This window comes from Manihot esculenta, chromosome 14 (genome assembly GCF_001659605.2).
Source record: "Manihot esculenta cultivar AM560-2 chromosome 14, M.esculenta_v8, whole genome shotgun sequence".
NCBI lineage: Eukaryota > Viridiplantae > Streptophyta > Magnoliopsida > Malpighiales > Euphorbiaceae > Manihot > Manihot esculenta.
Genome location: NC_035174.2, coordinates 15,982,182 through 16,005,566, shown reverse-complemented (window position 1 = coordinate 16,005,566; position 23,385 = coordinate 15,982,182).

Here is a 23,385-nt window from a genome sequence, read left to right as displayed (position 1 = left end):
GCATTGCATTATTTGATGTCGATGGAGGAAGGGTGGACCGAGGCGACTTCAATAGCCCATATCTGTCACGAGTCTTGTCTTAGTCCTTTGAGAGCCGGACAAGTACATGTAGGAAAGTCCATGTGAGCTCTCTGTGGACCAGACACCATGTCAGGTATATTACAGGCCTTTGTGAGCTCCTATGGGGGAGCCGGGCACCGACAGAGGGATTTTTGATGTCATGTCCATCCTCTGAGAGGAAAGATGCATGCAAAAAGACAGACTCTCAGAAACCAGGGTCCGTGGGGAATAAATCCTGCATAAGCCCCCGAGACGGACAAGATTATGTGATTTCTCTGTGTTATGATGCATTTCATGAAAGCATGTAATTAATGAACTGTTTTCTCTGTTTCTACTCACTGGGCTTTTTAGCTCACCCCTCTCCCCTAACCCCAGTGTTGCAGGTTTAAGTCAGAGCTCAGAAGTCAGCAGGGTAAAGAATAAGAGACGTGTGTTTTATGTAATAGTTTATGTTTATGTATCAGTTTAGTAGTTTTAGAAGTGGACATGTAATATAAGTTGATGTAATGTAAATTGAGATAATGTATGTAACTGATAGTAGAGTTAATGTTTATGGATTAGCGTGTGCTTGGCCCTATAGTTTGGTTAATCCCTGTTGATGCATGATTATGAAATGTTTTTATGTTGAGTTGAGAACCAGGCTTGATGTATGTAATCTTGACCCAGCTAGAGCATTTGATGAGGGCTCTAGCATGGGAAAGTTTATGTTCACAGTTATGTTGTAGCATACGGATCAAGCTTGGTGTATGTTCAGATTTCAGGCTTTATGTTTAAGTTTTGTTCATGCATGGGATTTTACCAGGTAATAGTATGTATGTTGGCTTGCTACGGGTCCCGGCGGCCTTAAGCCGATCTGGATCCTAGCGCCGGTGATAGTTCGGGCCGTTACAGAGGGGTATCGGTTTCCGGGTCGTTACAGAATGGTATCAAAGCTTTGGGCCTCGAGAGTACGGTGTGTTGCACATCGGAAAGAGGTTGGCTTAGAGGTCATAGAAGGGCAAGCACAATAAGAAAGATCAAGAGTAGAATCATGTCCACTAGGATAGGATGTTGAGTCCTGTCTTGATGATGATGTGTAATGCCATGATTTTATGCATGTGCATTAATGTTATGTATGATATGCTATGTATGTGTGGGTTCATGTGTTTTCATATGAACCGTATGATGCTAATGATTGATTGTATGCTTGTGTGTTGTTCTTCAGAGGAGCCAGAATGCGAGGTGCTCGTCGATCTGTAGAATCGACTGGAGTTCCATCTGAGAGGGAAGGTTTGGACACCTTTCCCCCTGCTCTGCCAAGAGCGCAGTCGTGGGGAGTCAGCAGATGGGGAACATCAAGGGACCCCGGAAGGTCTTTTGATGTAAGCAGAGAAGCAATGGCTCCAAGAAGGATGTCAGCTAGTATGAGAGAAGTAGAGTCAGATGTTCAGAGAAGGGATGTCAGTATGGGAGTCAGAGTACCTGAAGAAGGTATGGGAGATTCTCAGGAGGATGCTCAGACTCAGGATTCCAGGATTTCAGGTTCAGGAGGGATTGATCCCTCCACCCTGAGTACAGCCGCCACTAGAAGAGTGAAGTGGGGCAGAGGCCTCAGAAAGTCGAAGAAGAAGTTTTGGCAGAATCTGAAGGCTAGTCTGGGTTTTGGTGGTTTGAGCTCTGGCTCAGGCAGTTCAAGATGCTTGAGGTGCGGAAGGCCGCACAAGGGAGTCTGTCTCGCTGGGACGACAGCATGTTTCAGGTGCAGACAGGAGGGGCACATAGCACGTGAGTGTCCTACTGTGCCCTGGTTGGCTCAGTCCCAGCGGACAGATGCAGGTAGAGCGTCTCAGCCAGCAGCTTCAGCCATGTTTCTGATTAGGGGTCGAGGCAGAGGAAGAGGTTCAGTCCCTCATTCCTCAGGTTCCCGTGGAGAAGGTCCGTCAGCTTCAGCTCGGATCTTCACCCAAGCTCAGCAGGAGGCAGACACATCAAACATGGTGGTGTCAGGTACGCTCACTTTTGAATGTTCTGATGTGTATGTTTTTGTGAACCCTAGTGTTTTTCTCTTTCTTTAGTTGCTCTAGGAGCCGTCGAGAGGTTGAGTTGATAGCTTCTGGGCTAGAGTGTTCTCTTTGGGTCAGTGGACTCACGTGTGATCCATCTGTGGCGGAGTTAGTCTGCCGGTTCAGTTCTGTGTTAGCTGAGGGTAGATGCCTTCCACCCGACATTGAGGTCCTAGACTTGACTGTCTGGACGTCAGTTTAAGGTTGGACTGGGTTTTCTACTCGTGATGCTATCTTGGTCTGCAAAGACAAGGTAGTCAGGTTCAGAGGACAGGATGGGTCAAAGATTTTTCTTCTGAGGGGACACAGTAGGGATGCCTAGAGGTTTGATGTCAGCCTGTAAGGTTCGTAGGGTGCGTAGGAGGGGTTGTCGGAGGGTTCTAGCTCTTGTTTGAGAGTTCAGCAGTCAGGTCGGGGAACCAGCCTCAGTGCCAGTTGTTAGAGAGAATTCTTAGATGTCTTCCCAGGCGAGTTGTCAGGTTTACCACCTGTCAGGAAGTTAGAATTTGGAGTAGGAGTGGTGTCTGGAACCAGAACCATTTCTTTCCGTCCCTACAGGATGGCGCTTGCGTAGAGAGAGGTAGCAGTAGAGTAGAGGCGAGACTTGGTAGACAGGGGTTTTATCCGACCTAGTACCTCACCCTGGACTGTTCCAGTGTGGTGGTGGGAAAAGAAGGATGAATCCTTGAGACTTTGTAATAACTGTAAGCAGTTGACCAAGGTCATTACCAAGAGCAGGTATTCCCATGCAGGATGGATGATCTATTGGGACAGCTAGTTGGAGCCGTTTGTTTTTCCAAGATAGATCTGAAATTCGGGTACTACCTGTGAGAGTTAGAGTTAGTTTGGGTTAGCAGTGAGAAGAAGCCAGTTAGTAAAGATGAGAAGAGAAGAGAAGAGTAAGGATCAGAGTAGCGCAGTGGAAGCGTTGAGTTTCAGAGGAAGTTGGGTATTGCTAGAGGTATCTCCTATTGGATGAGTGTTCTTAGGAGAACCGGGAGTTTTGACTCCGGCAGTGCCGTGTCTCTCTTTTAGGAGAGAGGTTTTTAGTTTTGCTTGCTTGTTGCTTGCATATTATGTATGTTGATGCTATGTCTGTGTTGTTTCAACATTCGAGGACGAATGTTTTTGTAAGGGGGGTAGAATGTAATACCCGGCTAGAATCCGGCATCGGGATTCCTGCCTTCCGGCGGAATCTAGGGTGTTGGATCTCTCTAGAAGGGGTAAAATGTGTTTTCTAAAATGTTTTTCACATGATTTCATGGTTTTAAATGAAAAAGAATTGAGTTTTGAAAAGGAAAAGACCAAGGAGGCGTTTGCCAGGTTCGGCCGCCGAAAGTGAAGTTCGGCCGCCGAACATGGAAAGACTTTGGGAGCGCCTTTGGCCTCCGAAAGTCTTGTTTAAACGAGCCAAGGTTCGGCCGCCGAAAGTCAAGTTCGGCCGCCGAACATGCATGAGTTTAGGGGGCACGTTAGGCTGCCGAAGGTCTTCGACCAGGCCACCTATAAAGGGCCCTCAGATCGGAAATGGGCGAGTTTTCTCCCCATTCTCGAGCTCAGGTGAGTTTATGCCTTCCTTTGGTCGTTTTCGTGTTTTCTCTACCCATCTCTCAAGTTTTTCATGATTTTTACCCTTGTGTTTGAAGATTTAAAGCTTAAAAGGAGTTTTGGGAGCTTGGAGCTTTTGGAACTTGGATTCTCCACACCTCCGAGTTAGGGGTCACACCACCCTCGATCTTCAAGAGGTAAGTGTAGATCCTTGCTTCCCTAGTGTTTTCATGAAGTTTTATGAAGTTTTTGATGGTTGAGTATGGGTAGATATGCATGTTTAGGTTTATGTGGGTTTTATACCCAATGTATGTTATGTGATGTTTGTGTTGAGGAGTTTATGTTAGTTTATGCTCCTTTATGCTTGTGGGAGTGAGTATGCATGATTGGGAGAGAGTATGTAAGGATTTGGGGTGTTTTGAGTTTGGTTTTTGGCTTGGCAGAATCGGACCTGTCGTCCAGAGGGGACCAGGTTCGGCCGCCGAAAGGAGTTTCGGCCGCCGAACCTGCATGGGAGGCAGTCTTTAGGCTGCCGAATGTGCCCCCGAAGGAGGGACTTTCGTTTCTGTCCTAGGGTTTCGGCCGCCGAACCTGCCGCCGAACCTACCCGAGTTTCGTCTCTGGAAGGGACTTTCGGCCGCCGAAGGTGCCGCCGAAAGTGCCCTGTCCAGCCGTTTCTTGGGTGTTTTCCATGCATGTTTAAGTGATGTTTAGAGAGGTTTTTGGGGAGTTGTTTATGAGTTGTTAGAATGCGTTTGGCACCTCATTCGAGTCCACCTGTGTAGGATCGGACCCGAGAGACCGAGGAGGCCATCAGTGTTAGCAGTTGCAGAGTCAATCAGCGTCTGCCAGGAGGTGAGTAGAACTAAACTTAATCTTTTATGCACAAAATCTAATGCCTAAAGCATGTTCATGCATCATGATTATATGTAGTAGGTTGATTGCACTAGTTTCACGAATGTGACGCATTGCATTATTTGATGTCGATGGAGGAAGGGTGGACCGAGGCGACTTCAATAGCCCATATCTGTCACGAGTCTTGTCTTAGTCCTTTGAGAGCCGGACAAGTACATGTAGGAAAGTCCATGTGAGCTCTCTGTGGACCAGACACCATGTCAGGTATATTACAGGCCTTTGTGAGCTCCTATGGGGGAGCCGGGCACCGACAGAGGGATTTTTGATGTCATGTCCATCCTCTGAGAGGAAAGATGCATGCAAAAAGACAGACTCTCAGAAACCAGGGTCCGTGGGGAATAAATCCTGCATAAGCCCCCGAGACGGACAAGATTATGTGATTTCTCTGTGTTATGATGCATTTCATGAAAGCATGTAATTAATGAACTGTTTTCTCTGTTTCTACTCACTGGGCTTTTTAGCTCACCCCTCTCCCCTAACCCCAGTGTTGCAGGTTTAAGTCAGAGCTCAGAAGTCAGCAGGGTAAAGAATAAGAGACGTGTGTTTTATGTAATAGTTTATGTTTATGTATCAGTTTAGTAGTTTTAGAAGTGGACATGTAATATAAGTTGATGTAATGTAAATTGAGATAATGTATGTAACTGATAGTAGAGTTAATGTTTATGGATTAGCGTGTGCTTGGCCCTATAGTTTGGTTAATCCCTGTTGATGCATGATTATGAAATGTTTTTATGTTGAGTTGAGAACCAGGCTTGATGTATGTAATCTTGACCCAGCTAGAGCATTTGATGAGGGCTCTAGCATGGGAAAGTTTATGTTCACAGTTATGTTGTAGCATACGGATCAAGCTTGGTGTATGTTCAGATTTCAGGCTTTATGTTTAAGTTTTGTTCATGCATGGGATTTTACCAGGTAATAGTATGTATGTTGGCTTGCTACGGGTCCCGGCGGCCTTAAGCCGATCTGGATCCTAGCGCCGGTGATGGTTCGGGCCGTTACAGAGGGGTATCGGTTTCCGGGTCGTTACACTCTTGATCTTCAAGAGGTAAGAGCCGATCTTAAACTCATTTCATGTTTAAAGTAAGTTTTATGCAAGATCTATGGGGTAGAATGCATGTTTAGCTCATAGTTAGGTTTTTGAGTTAATGTTATGTTTTGAGTATGTATGTTGGATTTGAGTTGTTGTTGTGTGTTGTAGTTGGGGTTTAAGTTAGTTTGAAGCCCCTAGGAGCCAATGTATGTATATTTGCATGTTTTGGTTGAGCTAAATGCATGATTGGAAGTTTTGGGAGGCAAATGTGTTTGAGGAGCCAAGTTTCTGCCCTTTGGCAGAAACCAGGTTCGGCAGCCGAAGGAACTTTCGGCCGCCGAACATGGCTGGGGAGGCAGGCCTTTCGGCTGCCGAAGTTGCCCCCGAAAAGAGACTTTCGTCTCTGTCTGGGACTTTCGGCCGCCGAAGGTGCCGCCGAACCTGCCTGGGTTTCGGCTCTGGAGGGACTTTCGGCCGCCGAAGGTGCCGCCGAACCTGCCCTGTTCAGCCTTCCTTTGCATGTTTTTACCTGATTGTTTTAGGGTGTTTTAAGGGGTTTTTGGGGGATGTTTTCAGAGTTATGTTCTAGTTGTTTGGTCCCTCATTTGAGTCCACCTGTGTAGGTTCGGACCTGAGGAACCGAGAACCCCAGCAGTGAGTTCAGCTGCTTCTGAGTCAGTAGAGCTTCAGCCAGAGGTGAGTGGAATGACTTTTATGCTTTAAATAAATAAATCAGTTTTAGCATGATTCACGCATCATGAATGCCATGAGATATAATAGGATGTTTGCATTAGACTCACGAATATGTTGCATTGCATATTATGTTGATGATGTGGATGAATGTTGAATGATCCTTTGGTCCCCATATGTTATGATGATGATGATACGGTACGGAAGACCAGTGAGGCCCATTCTACGCCCCTGGCACCATGTAAGAGAAAGACCAGTGAGGCCCATTCTACGCCCCTGGCACAGTTGGTCCATGTTATGTTATGTTATGTAAGAGAAAGACCAGTGAGGCCCATTCTACGCCCCTGGCACAGTTGGACCATGTAGGGGACTATTGGTGACAAATTCATCCTTGATGTGATTAGCTGTGATGTGATGCATTTCATGTTATCATGTGTTTTTAAATGTTTTATTATTCTGCTCACTGGGCTCTAGTAGCTCACCCCTCTCCCTAATCCCCCAGGATTGCAAGTACGGGCTAGACAGAGAAGTCAAGAAGAGTAAAGTCTCATGTTTGTAATAGATAGATAGTGGACATGATAAATTGTAAGATAAATGTAAAGTTGAATAGTCATGATATGTATATTGATATTGAGGATTAGAGGTTGTGCTTGACCATATGGATGTGTTATCCCTTTTAAATACATGATCTTAGATGTTTTATGATATAGATGCTTAGCCAACTCAACACATGTATATCGCCCATTGGGGTATTGATGAGATCCCACAGAGGGGTCAAGTTTATGATTATGGTTATGTTCAGTGCATGCACAGGTTGAGTTTGGCGTATGATAGAATGTATGAAAGAAAAGTTTTAATTTTTATGTATGATTGTTGATCATGTATGGGATTAAATAGGTTTTCAGGATGTATGTTTGGCTTGCTATGGGTCCTGGCGGCCTTAAGTCGACCCGGATCCTAGCGCCGGTAGCGGTCCGATTTTCGGGTCGTTACAGAATGGTATCAGAGCCCTAGGTTCATATGGTCGGACCTAGAGTGTCGGGCTCATAGAGGTTAAAGAAGGTCAAGCACAATAGGAAAGGTCATGTCCACTAGGATAGGATGTGGAGTCCTGTCTTACATGATGATGTGAATTGCCATGATTATATGCATGTGCATTAATGATAAGTGATGAGGGTTCATGTGTGCCCACATGAACCATATGATGCTAATATTTGCTTGTTATGTGCTGTTTTCAGAAAACAGGATGAGAGGAACTCGTCGATCTGCACGATTGACTGGAGTGCCACCTGAGGATGAGGGCATGAGTGCCCGTCCTCCTACATTGCCTAGGGCAATGTCAAGCAAGTCCAACAGGAACAGAATAGTAAGAGACCCTAGAAGGTCTTTGGATCTGGGTAGAAGCAGATCAGTCAGAGGAACAGTTCAGGGAGGAGCGTCAGAGGACATGGGGGACGATATGGATGTAGAGCAGAGAAGGGATGGCAGTTTGGGAGTTAGTATGTCAGAAGAGGGAATGGGAGAGTCCCAAGGAGGCACTCAGGCCTCGGGATTTGTTCAGCCACCCCACTACCCACACTTCTCACAAAATCCCGGGTATTCGATGGGAGGTACATCGGATTACCCTAGCTTCACCCCTTATCCCACACAGATGCCATACCCACCCTACTACCCACCATATTCACAATACCCAATGTATCCACCCCCACCTTACTATCCAAACCCTACCTCAGAAAATGTTGCACCACCTCCTCCACCTACAGAACCAGCAGCCCCTGTTACCCAACCTTCTAGACCTAGCTCAGCCAGTGGGAGCAAGGTCAAGATGACCGACTACATGAAGTTGGGTGCTCCCCAGTATGAAAAAGGGGATGACCCATTTGTGTATCTTGAAAGGGTCAAAGTGATTACAGATGAGATTGGGGCTGATGATAGTAGAGCCATTCAGATGGCTGGGTTCACACTTAAGTGCAAGAAGGCACGAGAGTGGTTCAAGAATTATGTGAACCCGAGAGTGGACAGCATGTCTTGGGAAGAGTTTGCAAACGAGTTTGCAGGATGGGCTTTCCTATATAGTTCAAGGGAGCTGAAGATGATAGAGTTTGAGCAGTTGAGGCAGACTGATGAGATGAGTGTAGAGGAGTTCACAGACAGATTCTTGGAGCTGTTGCCATTTGCAGGGCAAAATCTTGACACGGATCAGAAAAGGTCAAGGAGGTATATCATGAAACTCCACTCCAGATATTCCTCCTTGATCCAGTCAGCGGATAGGGAGAGCTTTCATGCCATAGTGGATATGGCTCGAAAAATGGAGGCCAGTGCCATCGTTCAGGGGACAGTTAAGCAGTCAGTGGCACAGCCTTCTGGTTCTAAGACCCCAGGCTCTTCTTCTTTTAGTGCAGCAGCTTCAGGCAGCAAGAGGTGGAGCAGTACCACCAAGAAGTCGAAGAAGAACAAGTTTTGGAACAAGGTCAAGTCTAGTCTGGGACTAGGTAGTGGCTCAAGCTCTGGCGCGGATAATGCAGTTTGTGCCAAGTGTGGCAGGCTACACAGGGGAGTTTGTCGGGCTGGGACAGCAGCCTGCTTCAGATGCGGGCAAGAGGGAGACATGGCTCGGGAGTGTCCTAGGGCAGCTTTTGGAGCACAGTCTCAGCAGACAGCTTCTGGCAGTGTGGCTCAGCCAGCAGCTCCAGCCATGACTCAGGCCAGTGGCAGAGGCAGAGGGAGAGGGGCAGCCTCTTCTTCAGCGGGTTTCAGAGGTGAAGGTCCATCAGCTCCAGCACGGATCTTCACAATGACTCAGCAGGAGGCAGATACATCTAACACCGTGGTGGCAGGTAACTTAGTCATTGGTTGTTCAGATGTGTATGCCTTGATGGACCCTGGTGCATCTCATTCTTTTATTGCTCCGAGAGCCGTCCAGAGGTTGGGGTTGATGATCTCTGAGTTAGAGTGTCCTCTCCGGGTCAGTGGACCCAAGTGTGATCCATCAGTGGCAGAGTCAGTCTGCCAGTGTAGTCCTGTGTTTGTTGAGGGAAGATGCTTGTCCGCCGACCTGGTGGTTCTAGATTTGACCGATTTTGACGTCATTCTAGGGATGGACTGGCTATCTACCCATGGTGCTACCTTGGACTGCAGGGACAAGGTAGTCAGGTTCAGAGTTCAGGATGGGTCAGAGGTTGTCTTCAGGGGAGACAGGAGGGGTACACCTAGAGGTCTGATATCAGCTCTTCAGGCTCGTAGGTTGCTTAGGAAGGGATGTCAGGGGTATTTGGCTCATGTGAGAGAGCTTAACAGTCAGGTTAGAGAGCCCGCCTCAGTGCCAGTGGTTAGAGAGTTTCTAGACGTCTTCCCAAACGAGCTGCCAGGTTTACCGCCTGCTAGGGAGATAGAGTTCGAGATAGAATTGATGCCTGGAACCCGACCGATCTCTATCCCTCCCTACAGGATGGCTCCAGCTGAGTTGAAAGAATTGAAAGAACAGTTGCAAGAGCTGGTAGACAAGGGCTTCATCCGACCGAGTACCTCACCCTGGGGTGCTCCAGTTTTGTTTGTCAGAAAGAAGGATGGATCCCTTAGGCTTTGTATCGACTACAGGCAGTTGAACAAAGTCACTACCAAGAATAAGTACCCTTTGCCAAGGATCGACGATCTATTTGACCAGCTAGCCGGAGCAGGTTGTTTCTCCAAAATAGATCTGAGATCTGGGTACCATTAGCTGAGGATCAGAGATGAGGATGTGCCAAAGACAGCTTTCAGGACCAGATATGGGCATTTTGAGTTCCTTGTAATGCCGTTTGGGTTAACTAACGCCCCTGCAGCATTCATGGATCTCATGAACAGAGTGTTTAGTCAGTACCTGGATCACTTTGTTATTGTCTTCATAGATGATATCTTAGTGTATTCCAGGAATGCAGAGGAGCATGCCCATCATCTGCGGTTGGTCTTGCAGACCTTGAGGGAACATGGCTTGTATGCCAAGTTCTCTAAATGTGAGTTCTGGCTGAGGAGCATTTCGTTCTTGGGGCATGTAGAGTCAGAGAATGGGATAGAGGTAGACTCCAAGAAGACAGAAACTGTGGCTAACTGGCCTAGACCCACTTCAGTGACGGAGATCAGGAGTTTCTTGGGTTTGGCAGGTTACTACAGGAGGTTTGTTCAGGACTTCTCAAAAATAGCAGCTCCTCTGACCAGACTAACCAGGAAGGATCAGAAGTTTCTGTGGACCGACCAGTGCGAAGAGAGTTTTGAAGAGCTTAAGAAGAGGTTGACTTCAGCACCAATTTTAGCTCTGCCATCTAGTGATGAGGACTTTACAGTCTTTTGTGATGCGTCCCGTGTGGGACTGGGTTATGTACTGATGCAGAATGAGAGGGTGATTGCTTATGCTTCTAGACAACTGAAGAAGCATGAGTTGAATTAGCCCACACATGACCTTGAGATGGCAGCAGTAATCTTTGCGCTCAAGATGTGGAGGCACTACCTCTATGGGGTAAAATGTGAGATCTTCACAGATCATAAAAGCCTGCAGTACATCCTGAGTCAAAGATATTTGAACTTGAGACATAGGAGATGGGTAGAGCTGCTGAGTGACTACGATTGCAAGATTCAGTATCATCCGGGTAAGGCGAATGTCGTGGCAGACGCCCTAAGCCGGAAGTCACTAGGCAGTCTATCCCACATCACGGCAGAGAGGAGACCAGTGGTGAAGGAGTTTTACAAGCTCATTGATGAAGGTCTACAGTTGGAGATGTCTGGTACAGGTGCCTTGGTTGCTCAGATGAAAGTGACACCCGTGTTTCTGGAGCAGGTGGCTCAGAAACAGCATGAGGACCCAGAGTTAGTGAAGATTGCCAGGACTGTTCAGTCAGGCAAGGACAGCGAGTTCAGATTTGACAGTAAGGGGATCCTCCGCTATGGGAGTCGATTGTGTGTATCAGATGACATAGGGCTAAAAGGAGACATTATGAGAGAGGCTCATAATGCGAGATACAGCGTTCACCCCGGAGCCACCAAGATGTATCAAGATCTAAATAAAGTTTATTGGTGGCCAGCGATGAAGAGAGAAGTGGCACAGTTTGTGTCAGCCTGCGAAGTTTGTCAGAGGGTGAAGCTGGAACATCAGAAGCCGGCTGGAATGCTTAACCCGCTACCTATTCCAGAGTGGAAATGAGAGAATATAGCTATGGACTTCGTAGTGGGGTTACCGGCGGCGTCCAACAGAGTGGACTCCATATGGGTGATTGTGGACAGACTCACCAAATCTGCTCACTTCATTCCGTCAAGAGTGGCTACTCTGTGGACAAGTTGGTGCAGGTGTATGTGGATGAGATCGTCAGGCTGCATGGGGTTCCTGTTTCAATAGTTTCGGATAGAGGGCCCCAGTTCACCTCCAGGTTTTGGCGGAGTCTGCAGAATGCCATGGGTACTAGGTTGGATTTCAGTACTGCCTTCCACCCCCAGACTGACGGACAGTCAGAAAGGACCATCCAGACTATCGAGGACATGCTCAGAATGTGTGTGCTGGACTTTGGCGGTTCTTGGAGGCAGCATCTACCTTTAGTGGAGTTTGCCTACAATAACAGCCATCATGCTAGCATCGGGATGGCTCCATATGAAGCTCTATATGGGAGGAAGTGCAGATCACCTGTTTGCTGGGAGGAAGTTGGAGAAAAGGCCTTGGCAGGGCCTGAACTAGTAGAGATCACCAGCAGGGTGGTACCCATAATCAGAGAGAGAATCAAGACTGCTGCAAGCAGACAGAAGAGTTATGCAGACATCCGCAGAAGACAAGTAGAGTTTCAGGAGGGGGATCTAGTATTGCTCAAGGTGTCTCCAATGAAAGGAGTGGTTCACTTTGGGAAGAAAGGTAAACTAGCCCCACGATACATCGGACCCTTTGAAGTCTTGCAAAAGATTGGGAATGTGTCGTACAAGCTGGATTTACCTGCTTCAATGGAAAGAATCCATCCGGTTTTCCATGTTTCAATGTTGAGGAAATTTGTGTCAGATCCGGGCAAGGTTCTTAGTGAGCCTGATGTGGAGATCCAAGAGGATCTCACCTATGTTGAGCAGCCAGTGCGGATCATAGACACCCAGATCAGAAAGCTAAGAAACAAGGAAATCCCGATGGTGAAAGTCCTATGGAACCACCACAATATGGAAGAGTGCACCTGGGAGACACGGGAGTCCATGCTCCAGCAATACCCTTATCTTTTCTAAGGTTAGTTCTTTGTGAGTTCTATGTGTTTTGTATGTATGTTATGTGTGTGCCGTGCTATGTGCTAGTTGAGGAACATTCGGGGACGAATGTTCTTAAGGGGGGGAGAATGTAATACACGGCTAGACTCCGGTATCGGAATTCCTACCGTCCGGTGGAATTTCAGATGTCGGAGACCTCTAGAAGGGTAAAACCATGTCTTCATGAAATGTTTTAATGTTTTTGATGATTTTTAAGTAAAGAGGAAATGAGTTTTTGAATAAAAACACCCTTGGAGGAAACTCAGGTTCGGCCGCCGAAACTCAAAGTTCGGCCGCCGAACATGCATGCACTTCGGGAGTGCTTTAGGCCCCCAAAGGCATAAGTGAGGAAAGTCCAGGTTCGGCCGCCGAACCTCAAGTTCGGCCGCCGAACATGGCATGCATGCGGAGGCACTTTCGGCCCCCGAACGTGGCCTGGCCAGCCACTATAAAAGGGTCCCTTAGCCGAAAACGGGCGAGCTTTTCCCCATTTTCGGCCAAGGTGAGTCCTTCCGCCATTTCTCACCATCCTTGAGTTCCTTCCTTCCAATCTCTCTTGATTTTCACAAGTTTTTACGTGGTTTTGAAGATTTTCGAGTTTAAAGCAAGTTTTGGAGCTTTGAGGTTCAAGAACTCAAAATCTCCCACCTCCGAGTTTAGGACGTCTCTCTCTCGATCTTCAAGAGGTAAGAGCCGATCTTAAACTCATTCCATGTTTAAAGTAAGTTTTATGCAAGATCTATGGGGTAGAATGCATGTTTAGCTCATAGTTAGGTTTTTGAGTTAATGTTATGTTTTGAGTATGTATGTTGGATTTGAGTTGTTGTTGTGTGTTGTAGTTGGGGTTTAAGTTAGTTTGAAGCCCCTAGGAGCCAATGTATGTATATTTGCATGTTTTGGTTGAGCTAAATGCATGATTGGAAGTTTTGGGAGGCAAATGTGTTTGAGGAGCCAAGTTTCTGCCCTTTGGCAGAAACCAGGTTCGGCAGCCGAAGGAACTTTCGGCCGCCGAACATGGCTGGGGAGGCAGGCCTTTCGGCTGCCGAAGTTGCCCCCGAAAAGAGACTTTCGTCTCTGTCTGGGACTTTCGGCCGCCGAAGGTGCCGCCGAACCTGCCTGGGTTTCGGCTCTGGAGGGACTTTCGGCCGCCGAAGGTGCCGCCGAACCTGCCCTGTTCAGCCTTCCTTTGCATGTTTTTACCTGATTGTTTTAGGGTGTTTTAAGGGGTTTTTGGGGGATGTTTTCAGAGTTATGTTCTAGTTGTTTGGTCCCTCATTTGAGTCCACCCGTGTAGGTTCGGACCCGAGGAACCGAGAACCCCAGCAGTGAGTTCAGCTGCTTCTGAGTCAGTAGAGCTTCAGCCAGAGGTGAGTGGAATGACTTTTATGCTTTAAATAAATAAATTAGTTTTAGCATGATTCACGCATCATGAATGCCATGAGATATAATAGGATGTTTGCATTAGACTCACGAATATGTTGCATTGCATATTATGTTGATGATGTGGATGAATGTTGAATGATCCTTTGGTCCCCATATGTTATGATGATGATGATACGGTACGGAAGACCAGTGAGGCCCATTCTACGCCCCTGGCACCATGTAAGAGAAAGACCAGTGAGGCCCATTCTATGCCCCTGGCACAGTTGGTCCATGTTATGTTATGTTATGTAAGAGAAAGACCAGTGAGGCCCATTCTACGCCCCTGGCACAGTTGGACCATGTAGGGGACTATTGGTGACAAATTCATCCTTGATGTGATTAGCTGTGATGTGATGCATTTCATGTTATCATGTGTTTTTAAACGTTTTATTATTCTGCTCACTGGGCTCTAGTAGCTCACCCCTCTCCCTAATCCCCCAGGATTGCAAGTACGGGCTAGACAGAGAAGTCAAGAAGAGTAAAGTCTCATGTTTGTAATAGATAGATAGTGGACATGATAAATTGTAAGATAAATGTAAAGTTGAATAGTCATGATATGTATATTGATATTGAGGATTAGAGGTTGTGCTTGACCATATGGATGTGTTATCCCTTTTAAATACATGATCTTAGATGTTTTATGATATAGATGCTTAGCCAACTCAACACATGTATATCGCCCATTGGGGTATTGATGAGATCCCATAGAGGGGTCAAGTTTATGATTATGGTTATGTTCAGTGCATGCACAGGTTGAGTTTGGCGTATGATAGAATGTATGAAAGAAAAGTTTTAATTTTTATGTATGATTGTTGATCATGTATGGGATTAAACAGGTTTTCAGGATGTATGTTTGGCTTGCTACGGGTCCTGGCGGCCTTAAGTCGACCCGGATCCTAGCGCCGGTAGCGGTCCGATTTTCGGGTCGTTACAAGACTAAGGAGGCATTTGCCAGGTTCGGCCGCCGAAAGTGAAGTTCGGCCGCCGAACATGAGAAGGTTTCGGGAGCACTTTTGGCCTCCGAAAGCTTTGTTTGAACGAACCAAGGTTCGGCCGCCGAAAGTCAAGTTCGGCCGCCGAACATGCATGAGTTTAGGGGGCACGTTAGGCTGCCGAAGGTTGTTGACCAGGCAACCTATAAAGAGCCCTCAGATCGGAAATGGGTGAGTTTTTTCCCCATTCTCGAGCTCAGGTGAGTTTATACCCTCCATTGGTCGTTTTCATGCTTTCCCTACCCATCCCTCAAGTTTTCATGAGTTCTACCCTTGTTTTGAAGTTTTGAAGCTTAAATAGGAGTTTTGGGAGCTTGGATCCTCCACACCTTCGAGTCAGGGATCGCACCACCCCTCGATCTTCAAGAGGTAAGTGTAGATCCTTGCTTTCCTTGTGTTTTAATGAAGTTTTATGAAGTTTTGATGGTTGAGTATGGGTAGATATGCATGTTTAGGTTTTTGTGGGTTTTATGCCCAATGTATACTTATGCCTGTTTATGTATGTTTATGTGATGTTATGTTGAAGGTTTAAGCTAGTTTATGCATGTGGGAGAGTGTATGCATGATTGGGAGAGAGCAAGTGAGGTTTTGAGTAAGTTTGATGGTTTTGGCTTATGTGGGTCATAAGCTCTCTATGTATGCTCTATGATGTTCTTTGTTAGAGTTTAAGCTTGTTTAAGCTCCTTTGTGCTTGTTTGGGGTATTTGAGAGGCTTGGGAGGCTTGTATGCATAAGAGGCTGAGTTCTGGATGAACTCAGGTTCGGCCGCCGAAGGTAGTTTCGGTCGCCGAACCTGCCTGTGGATGCATGGATTGGCCGCCTAACCTTGCCTCCGAAAGTTGTGTTTCGGATCTGGAGCAGACTTTCGGTCGCCGAAGGTGATGTTCGGCCGCCGAAGGTGCCTGACTTTCGAATCTGGAGTGAGGCTTCGGCCGCCGAACCTGCATGACTTTCGTCTCTGGAAGGGACATTCGGCCGCCGAAAGTGCCGCCGAAAGTGCCCTGTCTAGCCCTTTCAACGGTGTTTTCTATGCATGTTTAAGTGATATTTTAGGGGGTTTTTGGGGAATTGGTTTTGAGTTATTTAGAGTGTGTTTGGCACCTCATTCGAGTCCACCTGTGTAGGATCAGACCCGAGAGACCGAGGAGGCCATCAGTGTTAGCAGTTGCAGAGTCAGTCCAGCGTCTGCCAGAGGTGAGTAGAACTAAACTTAATCTTTTATTTTACGAAATCAAATGCCTAAAGCATGTTCATGCATCATGATTCTATGTAATAGGTTGATTGCACTAGTCACACGAATATGACGCATTGCATTATTTACTGTTGATGTGGATGGACCAAGGCGACCCCAATAGCCCTAGATATGTTAGCCCGAAGGGCCGGGCATAATGAAGTCCTGAGGAGCCCGAAGGGCCGGGCATAATGAAGTCCTGAGGAGCCCGAAGGGCCGGGCATAATGAAGTCCTGAGGAGCCCGAAGGGCCGGGCATAATGAAGTCCTGAGGAGCCCGAAGGGCCGGGCACCATGTTATGTTACAGTCAGAGGGAGTTTTGGTGGTCATGTCCATCCGTTATGTGAAATGTTTGTGCTGTGACGCATTTCATGAAAGCATGTAATTAATGAACTGTTTTCTTTGTTTCTACTCACTGGGCTTTTTAGCTCACCCCTCTCCCCTAACCCCAGTTTTGCAGGTCAGAGGTAGGTCAGGAAGACGTCAAGGGTAAAAGTTATATTTATATGTAATAGATTAGTGTTAGTGTGGACATGTAATGTAAACTGAGATAATGAATTGTAAGATAATGTAATGTAATGCAAGTAAAGTAGAGTTATGTTTATGTATTAGTGCAGTGCTTGGCCCTAAGACTTGGTTAGTCCATGTTCAGTACATGATGTATGTTAAGTTTTAATGTTGAGTTGTGTTTGAACTAAACTTGTGGCATGTGTTGTTTACCCCGCTAGAGTTTGATGAGGACTCTGGTGGAGGTCTCATGTTTGTGGTCTGATGCATGCACAGGTTAGGTTCTAGTTCTTTGGATGTGATCCCAGCTTGATGTATGATATGTTGACCCAGCTAGAGTTTTTGAGGGCTCTAGTAGGGGGGTCTTTATGTTTCCAGTATGTTGCATACAGGTCAATCTCGGTATTTACATATGATGTTACAGTTTTTATGTTAATGTTTTGATCATGTATGGGATTTGACCAGGTGATAGGAGGTATGTTTGGCTTGCTACGGGTCCCGGCGGCCTTAAGCCGATCTGGATCCTAGCGCCGGTAGCCGTTCGGGCCGTTACAGAGGGGTATCGGTTTCCGGGTCGTTACATGAACATCATTAACACATTACATAGATCATGTATACGCAAAGGGATTAACCATATATGCTAGGGTCAAGCACAACTCTAAACCTCAACAAACATCATTACATTACATGACTGTTCAATACTATTCATTACATCATATTCTTTATCATGTCCACTTACTAGCTATTACATACATAAAACTTCCTACTCTAGCTGACTTCCCGGACTGCCTCGTACCTGCAAACCTGAGGGATTAAGGGAATAGAGTGAGCTACTAGAGCCCAGTGAGCAGAATAGTAAAACATTAAATTTAATATTCATGCTTTTATGAAATGCATCACATCACAAACAAATCACATTAAGGATGAACTTGTCACCAATAGCCCTCTAAATAATCCAATCATGCCAGGGGCGTAGTGCAGGCCACACCTAGTCTTTCTCTTACACATATCATATCATACATATCCATTCGTGCCGGGAGCGTAGTGCAGGCCACACCCGGACTTTCTCTTACATTGTACTAGGGGCGTAATGCAGGCCACACCTGGACTTCCATATCACATCATATCATATCTCATCATAGTGAGGGCTAAAGGATCATCCAACATTCATCCACATCATCATCATATTATGCAATGCAACATATTCGTGAATTCTAATGCAAAACAACCTAATATATCATATGACATTCGTGATGCATGAACATGCTCAATTTTATTTATTTGCTTTGGAAATAAAGGTCCATTCTACTCACCTCAGGCTAGCTCTGACAAGACACTGAAGCAGCTATCTCACTGCTGGGGTCCTCGGTTCCTCGGGTCCGAACCTACACAGGTGGACTCAAATGAGGGACCAAACATACATGAACAAGACTCTAAGCAACTTCCCAAAAACCCCTTAAAACACCTTAAAATAATCATAGAAAACATACAAAGGAAGGCTGCACAGGGCACTTTCGGCGGCAGGTTCGGCGACCGAAAGTCCCACAAGAGCTGAAACTCAGCCACTTTCGGCGGCACCTTCGGCGGCCGAAAGTGGTTCCAGAGACGAAACTCATGCATGTTCGGCGGCACCTTCGGAGGCCGAAACTCCCTTCCAGAGCCGAAAGTCCACTTTCGGGGGCAGGGTTCGGCAGCCAAAGGTTTGCCTCCACAGGCAGGTTCGACGGCCGAAAGTCCCTTCGGCTGCCGAACCTGAGTTCTTCCAAAGTGGTAGAACTCAGCCATTCAATGCACATTTGCCTCCCAAACTTTCCAATCTCACATTTAGCTATTCTACAACATGCATACACAAGCAAATAAGCATATAGGGGCCTCAAACTATCCTAAACCCCAACAACACACAAAACAACTCAAAATAACATACATTAACCACAAACCCAACATAAACCCTATCAACAACCAACCAACCTCAACATGCATCTCTACCCCCCTAAACCATCATAAAACTTGCTTAAAACATACAAGAAGGGTAGGATCTAAGCTTACCTCTTGAAGATCGAGAGGAGAAACGATCCTTAACTTGGAGGTAGGAGAAATCTAGCTCCTTGGGTCTCCAAGCTCCACAACTTGATCTAAGCTCATAATTCTTCAAAACCAAGTAAACATTTGTTAAAACTTGAAAGATTTGAGGAAAATCATCAAAATCAACCACAGGAGGGCATGGACTCACCTCTGGCCGGAAATGGGGAAGAAACTCGCCCATTTTCGGCCATGAGGCTTCTTATTGGGGCTGGCCAGGCCACCTTCGGAAGCCTAAAGTGCCTCCAAAACTCATGCAAGTTCGGCGGCCGAACATGAGGTTCGGCGGCCGAACCTGGATTTTCCTCCATGGTCTTTTTCATTTAAAACTCAATTTCTTTCTTACTTAAAACCTTAAAATACATTAAAATATTTTATTAAAACATGATTTTACCCTTCTAGAGGTTTCCGACATCCGAGATTCCACTGGATGGTAGGAATTCCGATACCGGAGTCTAGCCGGGTATTACAATCTCCCCCCTTAAGAACATTCGTCCCCGAATGTTCACCAAACAAGCATGCATAGCATAAGACATGAACATACATACAAATCACATAACACTAACCTTAGAAGAGATGAGGATACTGCTGGAGCAAGGACTCCCGTGTCTCCCAGGTACACTCCTCGATGTTGTGGTGATTCCAAAGGACTTTCACCATCGGGATTTCCTTGTTTCTTAGCTTTCTGATCTGGGTGTCTAGGATCCGTACCGGCTGCTCAACATAGGTGAGATCTCCAAGGATCTCCACATCAGGCTCACTAAGAACCTTGCTCGGATCCGACACAAATTTTCGTAACATGAAAACATGGAAAATCGGATGGATTCTTTCCATTGAAGCAGGTAAGTCCAACTTGTACGATACATTCCCAATCTTTTGCAAGATTTCAAAGGGTCCGATGTACCGTGGAGCTAACTTACCCTTCTTCCCAAACCGAATCACCCCTTTCATCGGAGACACCTTGAGCAATATCAAATCCCCCTCCTGAAACTCTACTTGCCTTCTGCGGATATCTGCATAGCTCTTTTGCCTGCTTACAACAGTCTTGATCCTTTCTCTGATAATTGGTACCACTCTGCTGGTAATCTCTACTAGTTCAGGCCCTGCTAAGGCCCTTTCTCCAACTTCTTCCCAACAGACAGGCGACCTGCACTTCCTTCTATATAAAGCTTCATATGGAGCTATCCCTATGCTAGCATGATGGCTGTTATTGTAGGCAAACTACACCAAATGTAGATGCTACGTCCAAGAACCGCCAAAATCCAGCACACACATTCTGAGCATATCTTCTATAGTCTGGATGGTCCTCTCTGACTGTCTATCAGTCTGTGGATGGAAAGCAGTGCTAAAGTCCAACCTGGTACCCATAGCGTTCTGCAGACTCCGCCAAAACCTGGAGGTGAACTGGGGTCCTCTATCAGACACTATTGAAACAGGAGCCCCATGCAACCTGACAACCTCATCAACATACACCTGCGCCAACTTGTCCACAAAATAGCCACTCCTGACAGGGATGAAGTGAGCAGATTTGGTCAGTCTGTCCACAATCACCCATATGGAGTCCAATCTGTTGGACGTTGCCGGTAACCCCACCACGAAGTCCATAGCTATATTCTCCCATTTCCACTATGGAATAGGTAGTGGGTTAAGCATCCCAGCCGGCTTCTGATGTTCCAGCTTCACCCTCTGACATATTTCGCAGGCTGACACGAACTGTGCCACTTCTCTTTTCATAGCTGGCCACCAATAGACTCTTTTCAGATCCTGATACATCTTGGTGGCTCCAGGGTAAATACTGTATCTGGCATTATGAGCTTCCCTTATAATGTCTCCCTTCAGACCCACGTCATCTGGTACACACAATCTATTCCCATAGCAGAGGACCCCCTTGCTGTCGAATCTGAACTCTTCGTTCTTGCCTGACTAAACAGTCCTGGCAATCTTCACTAACTCTGGGTCCTCGTGCTGTTTCTGAGCCACTTGCTCCAGAAACACAGGTGTTACTCTCATCTGGGCTATCAAAGCACATGCACCAGACAACTCTAACTATAGACCTTCATCAACGAGCTTATAAAACTCCCTCACCACCGGTCTCCTCTCTGCTGAAATATGAGATAGACTGCCAAGTGATTTCCAGCTTAAGGCGTCTGCCACAACATTCGCCTTACCTGGATGGTATTGAATTTTGCAATCATAGTCACTAAGCAGTTCTACCCATCTCCTCTGCCTCAGGTTCAACTCTCTCTGACTCAAGATGTACTGCAAGCTTTTATGATCTGTGAAGATCTCACATTTAACCCCATAAAGGTAATGCCTCCACATCTTGAGTGCAAAGATTACAGCTGCCATTTCTAGGTCATGTGTAGGATAATTCAACTCATGCTTCTTCAGCTGCCTAGAAGCATAAGCAATCACCCTTTCATTCTGCATCAACACACAACTCAGTTCCACACGGGACGCATCACAGAACACTATGAAGTCTTCATTACTAGCTGGCAGAGCTAACACCGGTGCTGAAGTTAACCTCCTCTTTAGCTCTTCAAAGCTCTCTTCACACTGGTCAGTCCACACAAACCTCTGGTTCTTCTTAGTCAATCTGGTCATAGGAGCTGCAATCTTAGAGAAGTCCTGAACGAACCTCCTGTAGTAACCTGCCAAACCCAAGAAGCTCTTGATCTCTGTCACTGTAGTGGGTCTAGGCCAGTTAGCTACAGCTTCTACCTTCTTGGGGTCTACTTCGATTCCATTTTCTGACACAACATGCCCCAAGAATGAAATGCTCCTCAGCCAGAACTCACACTTGGAGAACTTGGCATACAAGCCATGTTCCCTCAAGGTCTGCAGAACTATCCTCAGATGATGGGCATGCTCCTCTGCATTCCTGGAATACACTAAGATATCATCAATGAAGACAATAACAAAGTGATCCAGATACTGACTGAAAACTCTGTTCATGAGATCCATGAATGCTGCAGGGGCATTGGTTAACCCGAACGGCATTATAAGGAACTCATAGTGCCCATATCTGGTCCTGAATGCCGTCTTCGGCACATCTTCTTCTCTTATCCTCAGCTGATGGTACCCAGATCTCAGATCTATCTTGGAGAAACAACCTGCTCCTGCTAGCTGGTCGAATAGAACGCCGATTCTTGGCAACGGGTACTTATTCTTGGTAGTGACCTTGTTCAACTGCCTGTAGTCGATACAAAGTCTAAGGGATCCATCTTTCTTTTTCACAAACAGAACTGGAGCACCCCAAGGTGAGGTACTCGGTCGGATGAAGCCCTTATCTACCAGCTCTTGCAACTGCTCCTTAAGCTCCTTCAATTCTGCTGGTGCCATTTTGTAGGGAGGGATAGAGATCGGTCTGGTTCCAGGCATCAATTCAATTTCGAACTCTATCTCCCTAGTAGGTGGTAAACCTGGCAGCTCATTTGGAAAGACATCTAAAAACTCTCTGACCACGGGCACTGAGGCGGGCTCTCTGATACGACTATCCAGCTCCCTCACATGAGCTAGAAAACACTGACAACCCCTCCTGAGCAACCTACGAGCCTGTAGGGCGGATATCAAACCTCTAGGTGTACCCCTCCTATCTCCTCTGAAGACAATCTCTGACCCATCCTGACCTCTGAACCTGACTACCTTGTCTCTACAGTCCAAGATAGCACAATGGGTAGATAGCCAATCCATCCCTAGAATGACGTCAAAATCTGTCAAATCTAGAACCATAAGGTCGGTTGAAAGGCATCTCCTCTCAACAAAAACTGGACTACACTGGCAGACTGACTCTGCCACTGACGGGTCACACTTGGGTCCACTGACCCATAGGGGACACTCTAACCCAGAGACCATCAAACCCAACCTCTCGACGGCTCTCGGAGCAATAAAAGAATGAGATGCACTAGGGTCCATTAAGGCATAAACATCCGAACAACCAATGATGAGATTACCTGACACCACGGTGTTTGATGCATTTGCCTCCTGCTGTGTCATTGTGAAGATCTGCGCTGGAGCTGATGGACCTTCACCCCTGAAACCCGCTGAAGAAGAGGCTGCCCCTCTCCCTCTGCCTCTGCCACTAGCCTGAGTCGCGGCTGGAGCTGCTGGCTGAGCCACACTACTAAAAGCTGTCTGCTGAGACTGTGCCATAAAAGCTGCTCTAGGACACTCCCGTGCCATGTGTCCCTCCTGCCCACATCTGAAGCAGGCTGTCGTCCCAAACCGACATACTCCCTTGTGCGGCTTCCCACACTTCATACATACTGCATTATCTGCACCTGAGCTCGAGCCACCTCCTAAACCCAGACCTGACTTGATCTTGTTCCAGAACTTGTTCTTCTTAGACTTCTTGAGGCCTCTGTCCCACTTTTTCTTTTCACCTGAAGCTGCTGCATTCAGAGAAGGGGTCTTGGAACCCGAAGACTGAGCCACTGACTGTTTAACTTTTCCTTCGATTATTGCACTAGCCTCCATCCTCCGGGCCATATCCACTATGGCATGGAAGCTCCACCTTTCTGCTGACTGAATCAAGGAGGAATACCTAGAATGAAGCCTCATGATATACCTCCTTGTCTTCTTCTAGTCAGAATCTAGATTTTTCCCTGCAAACGGCAACAACTCCAAGAA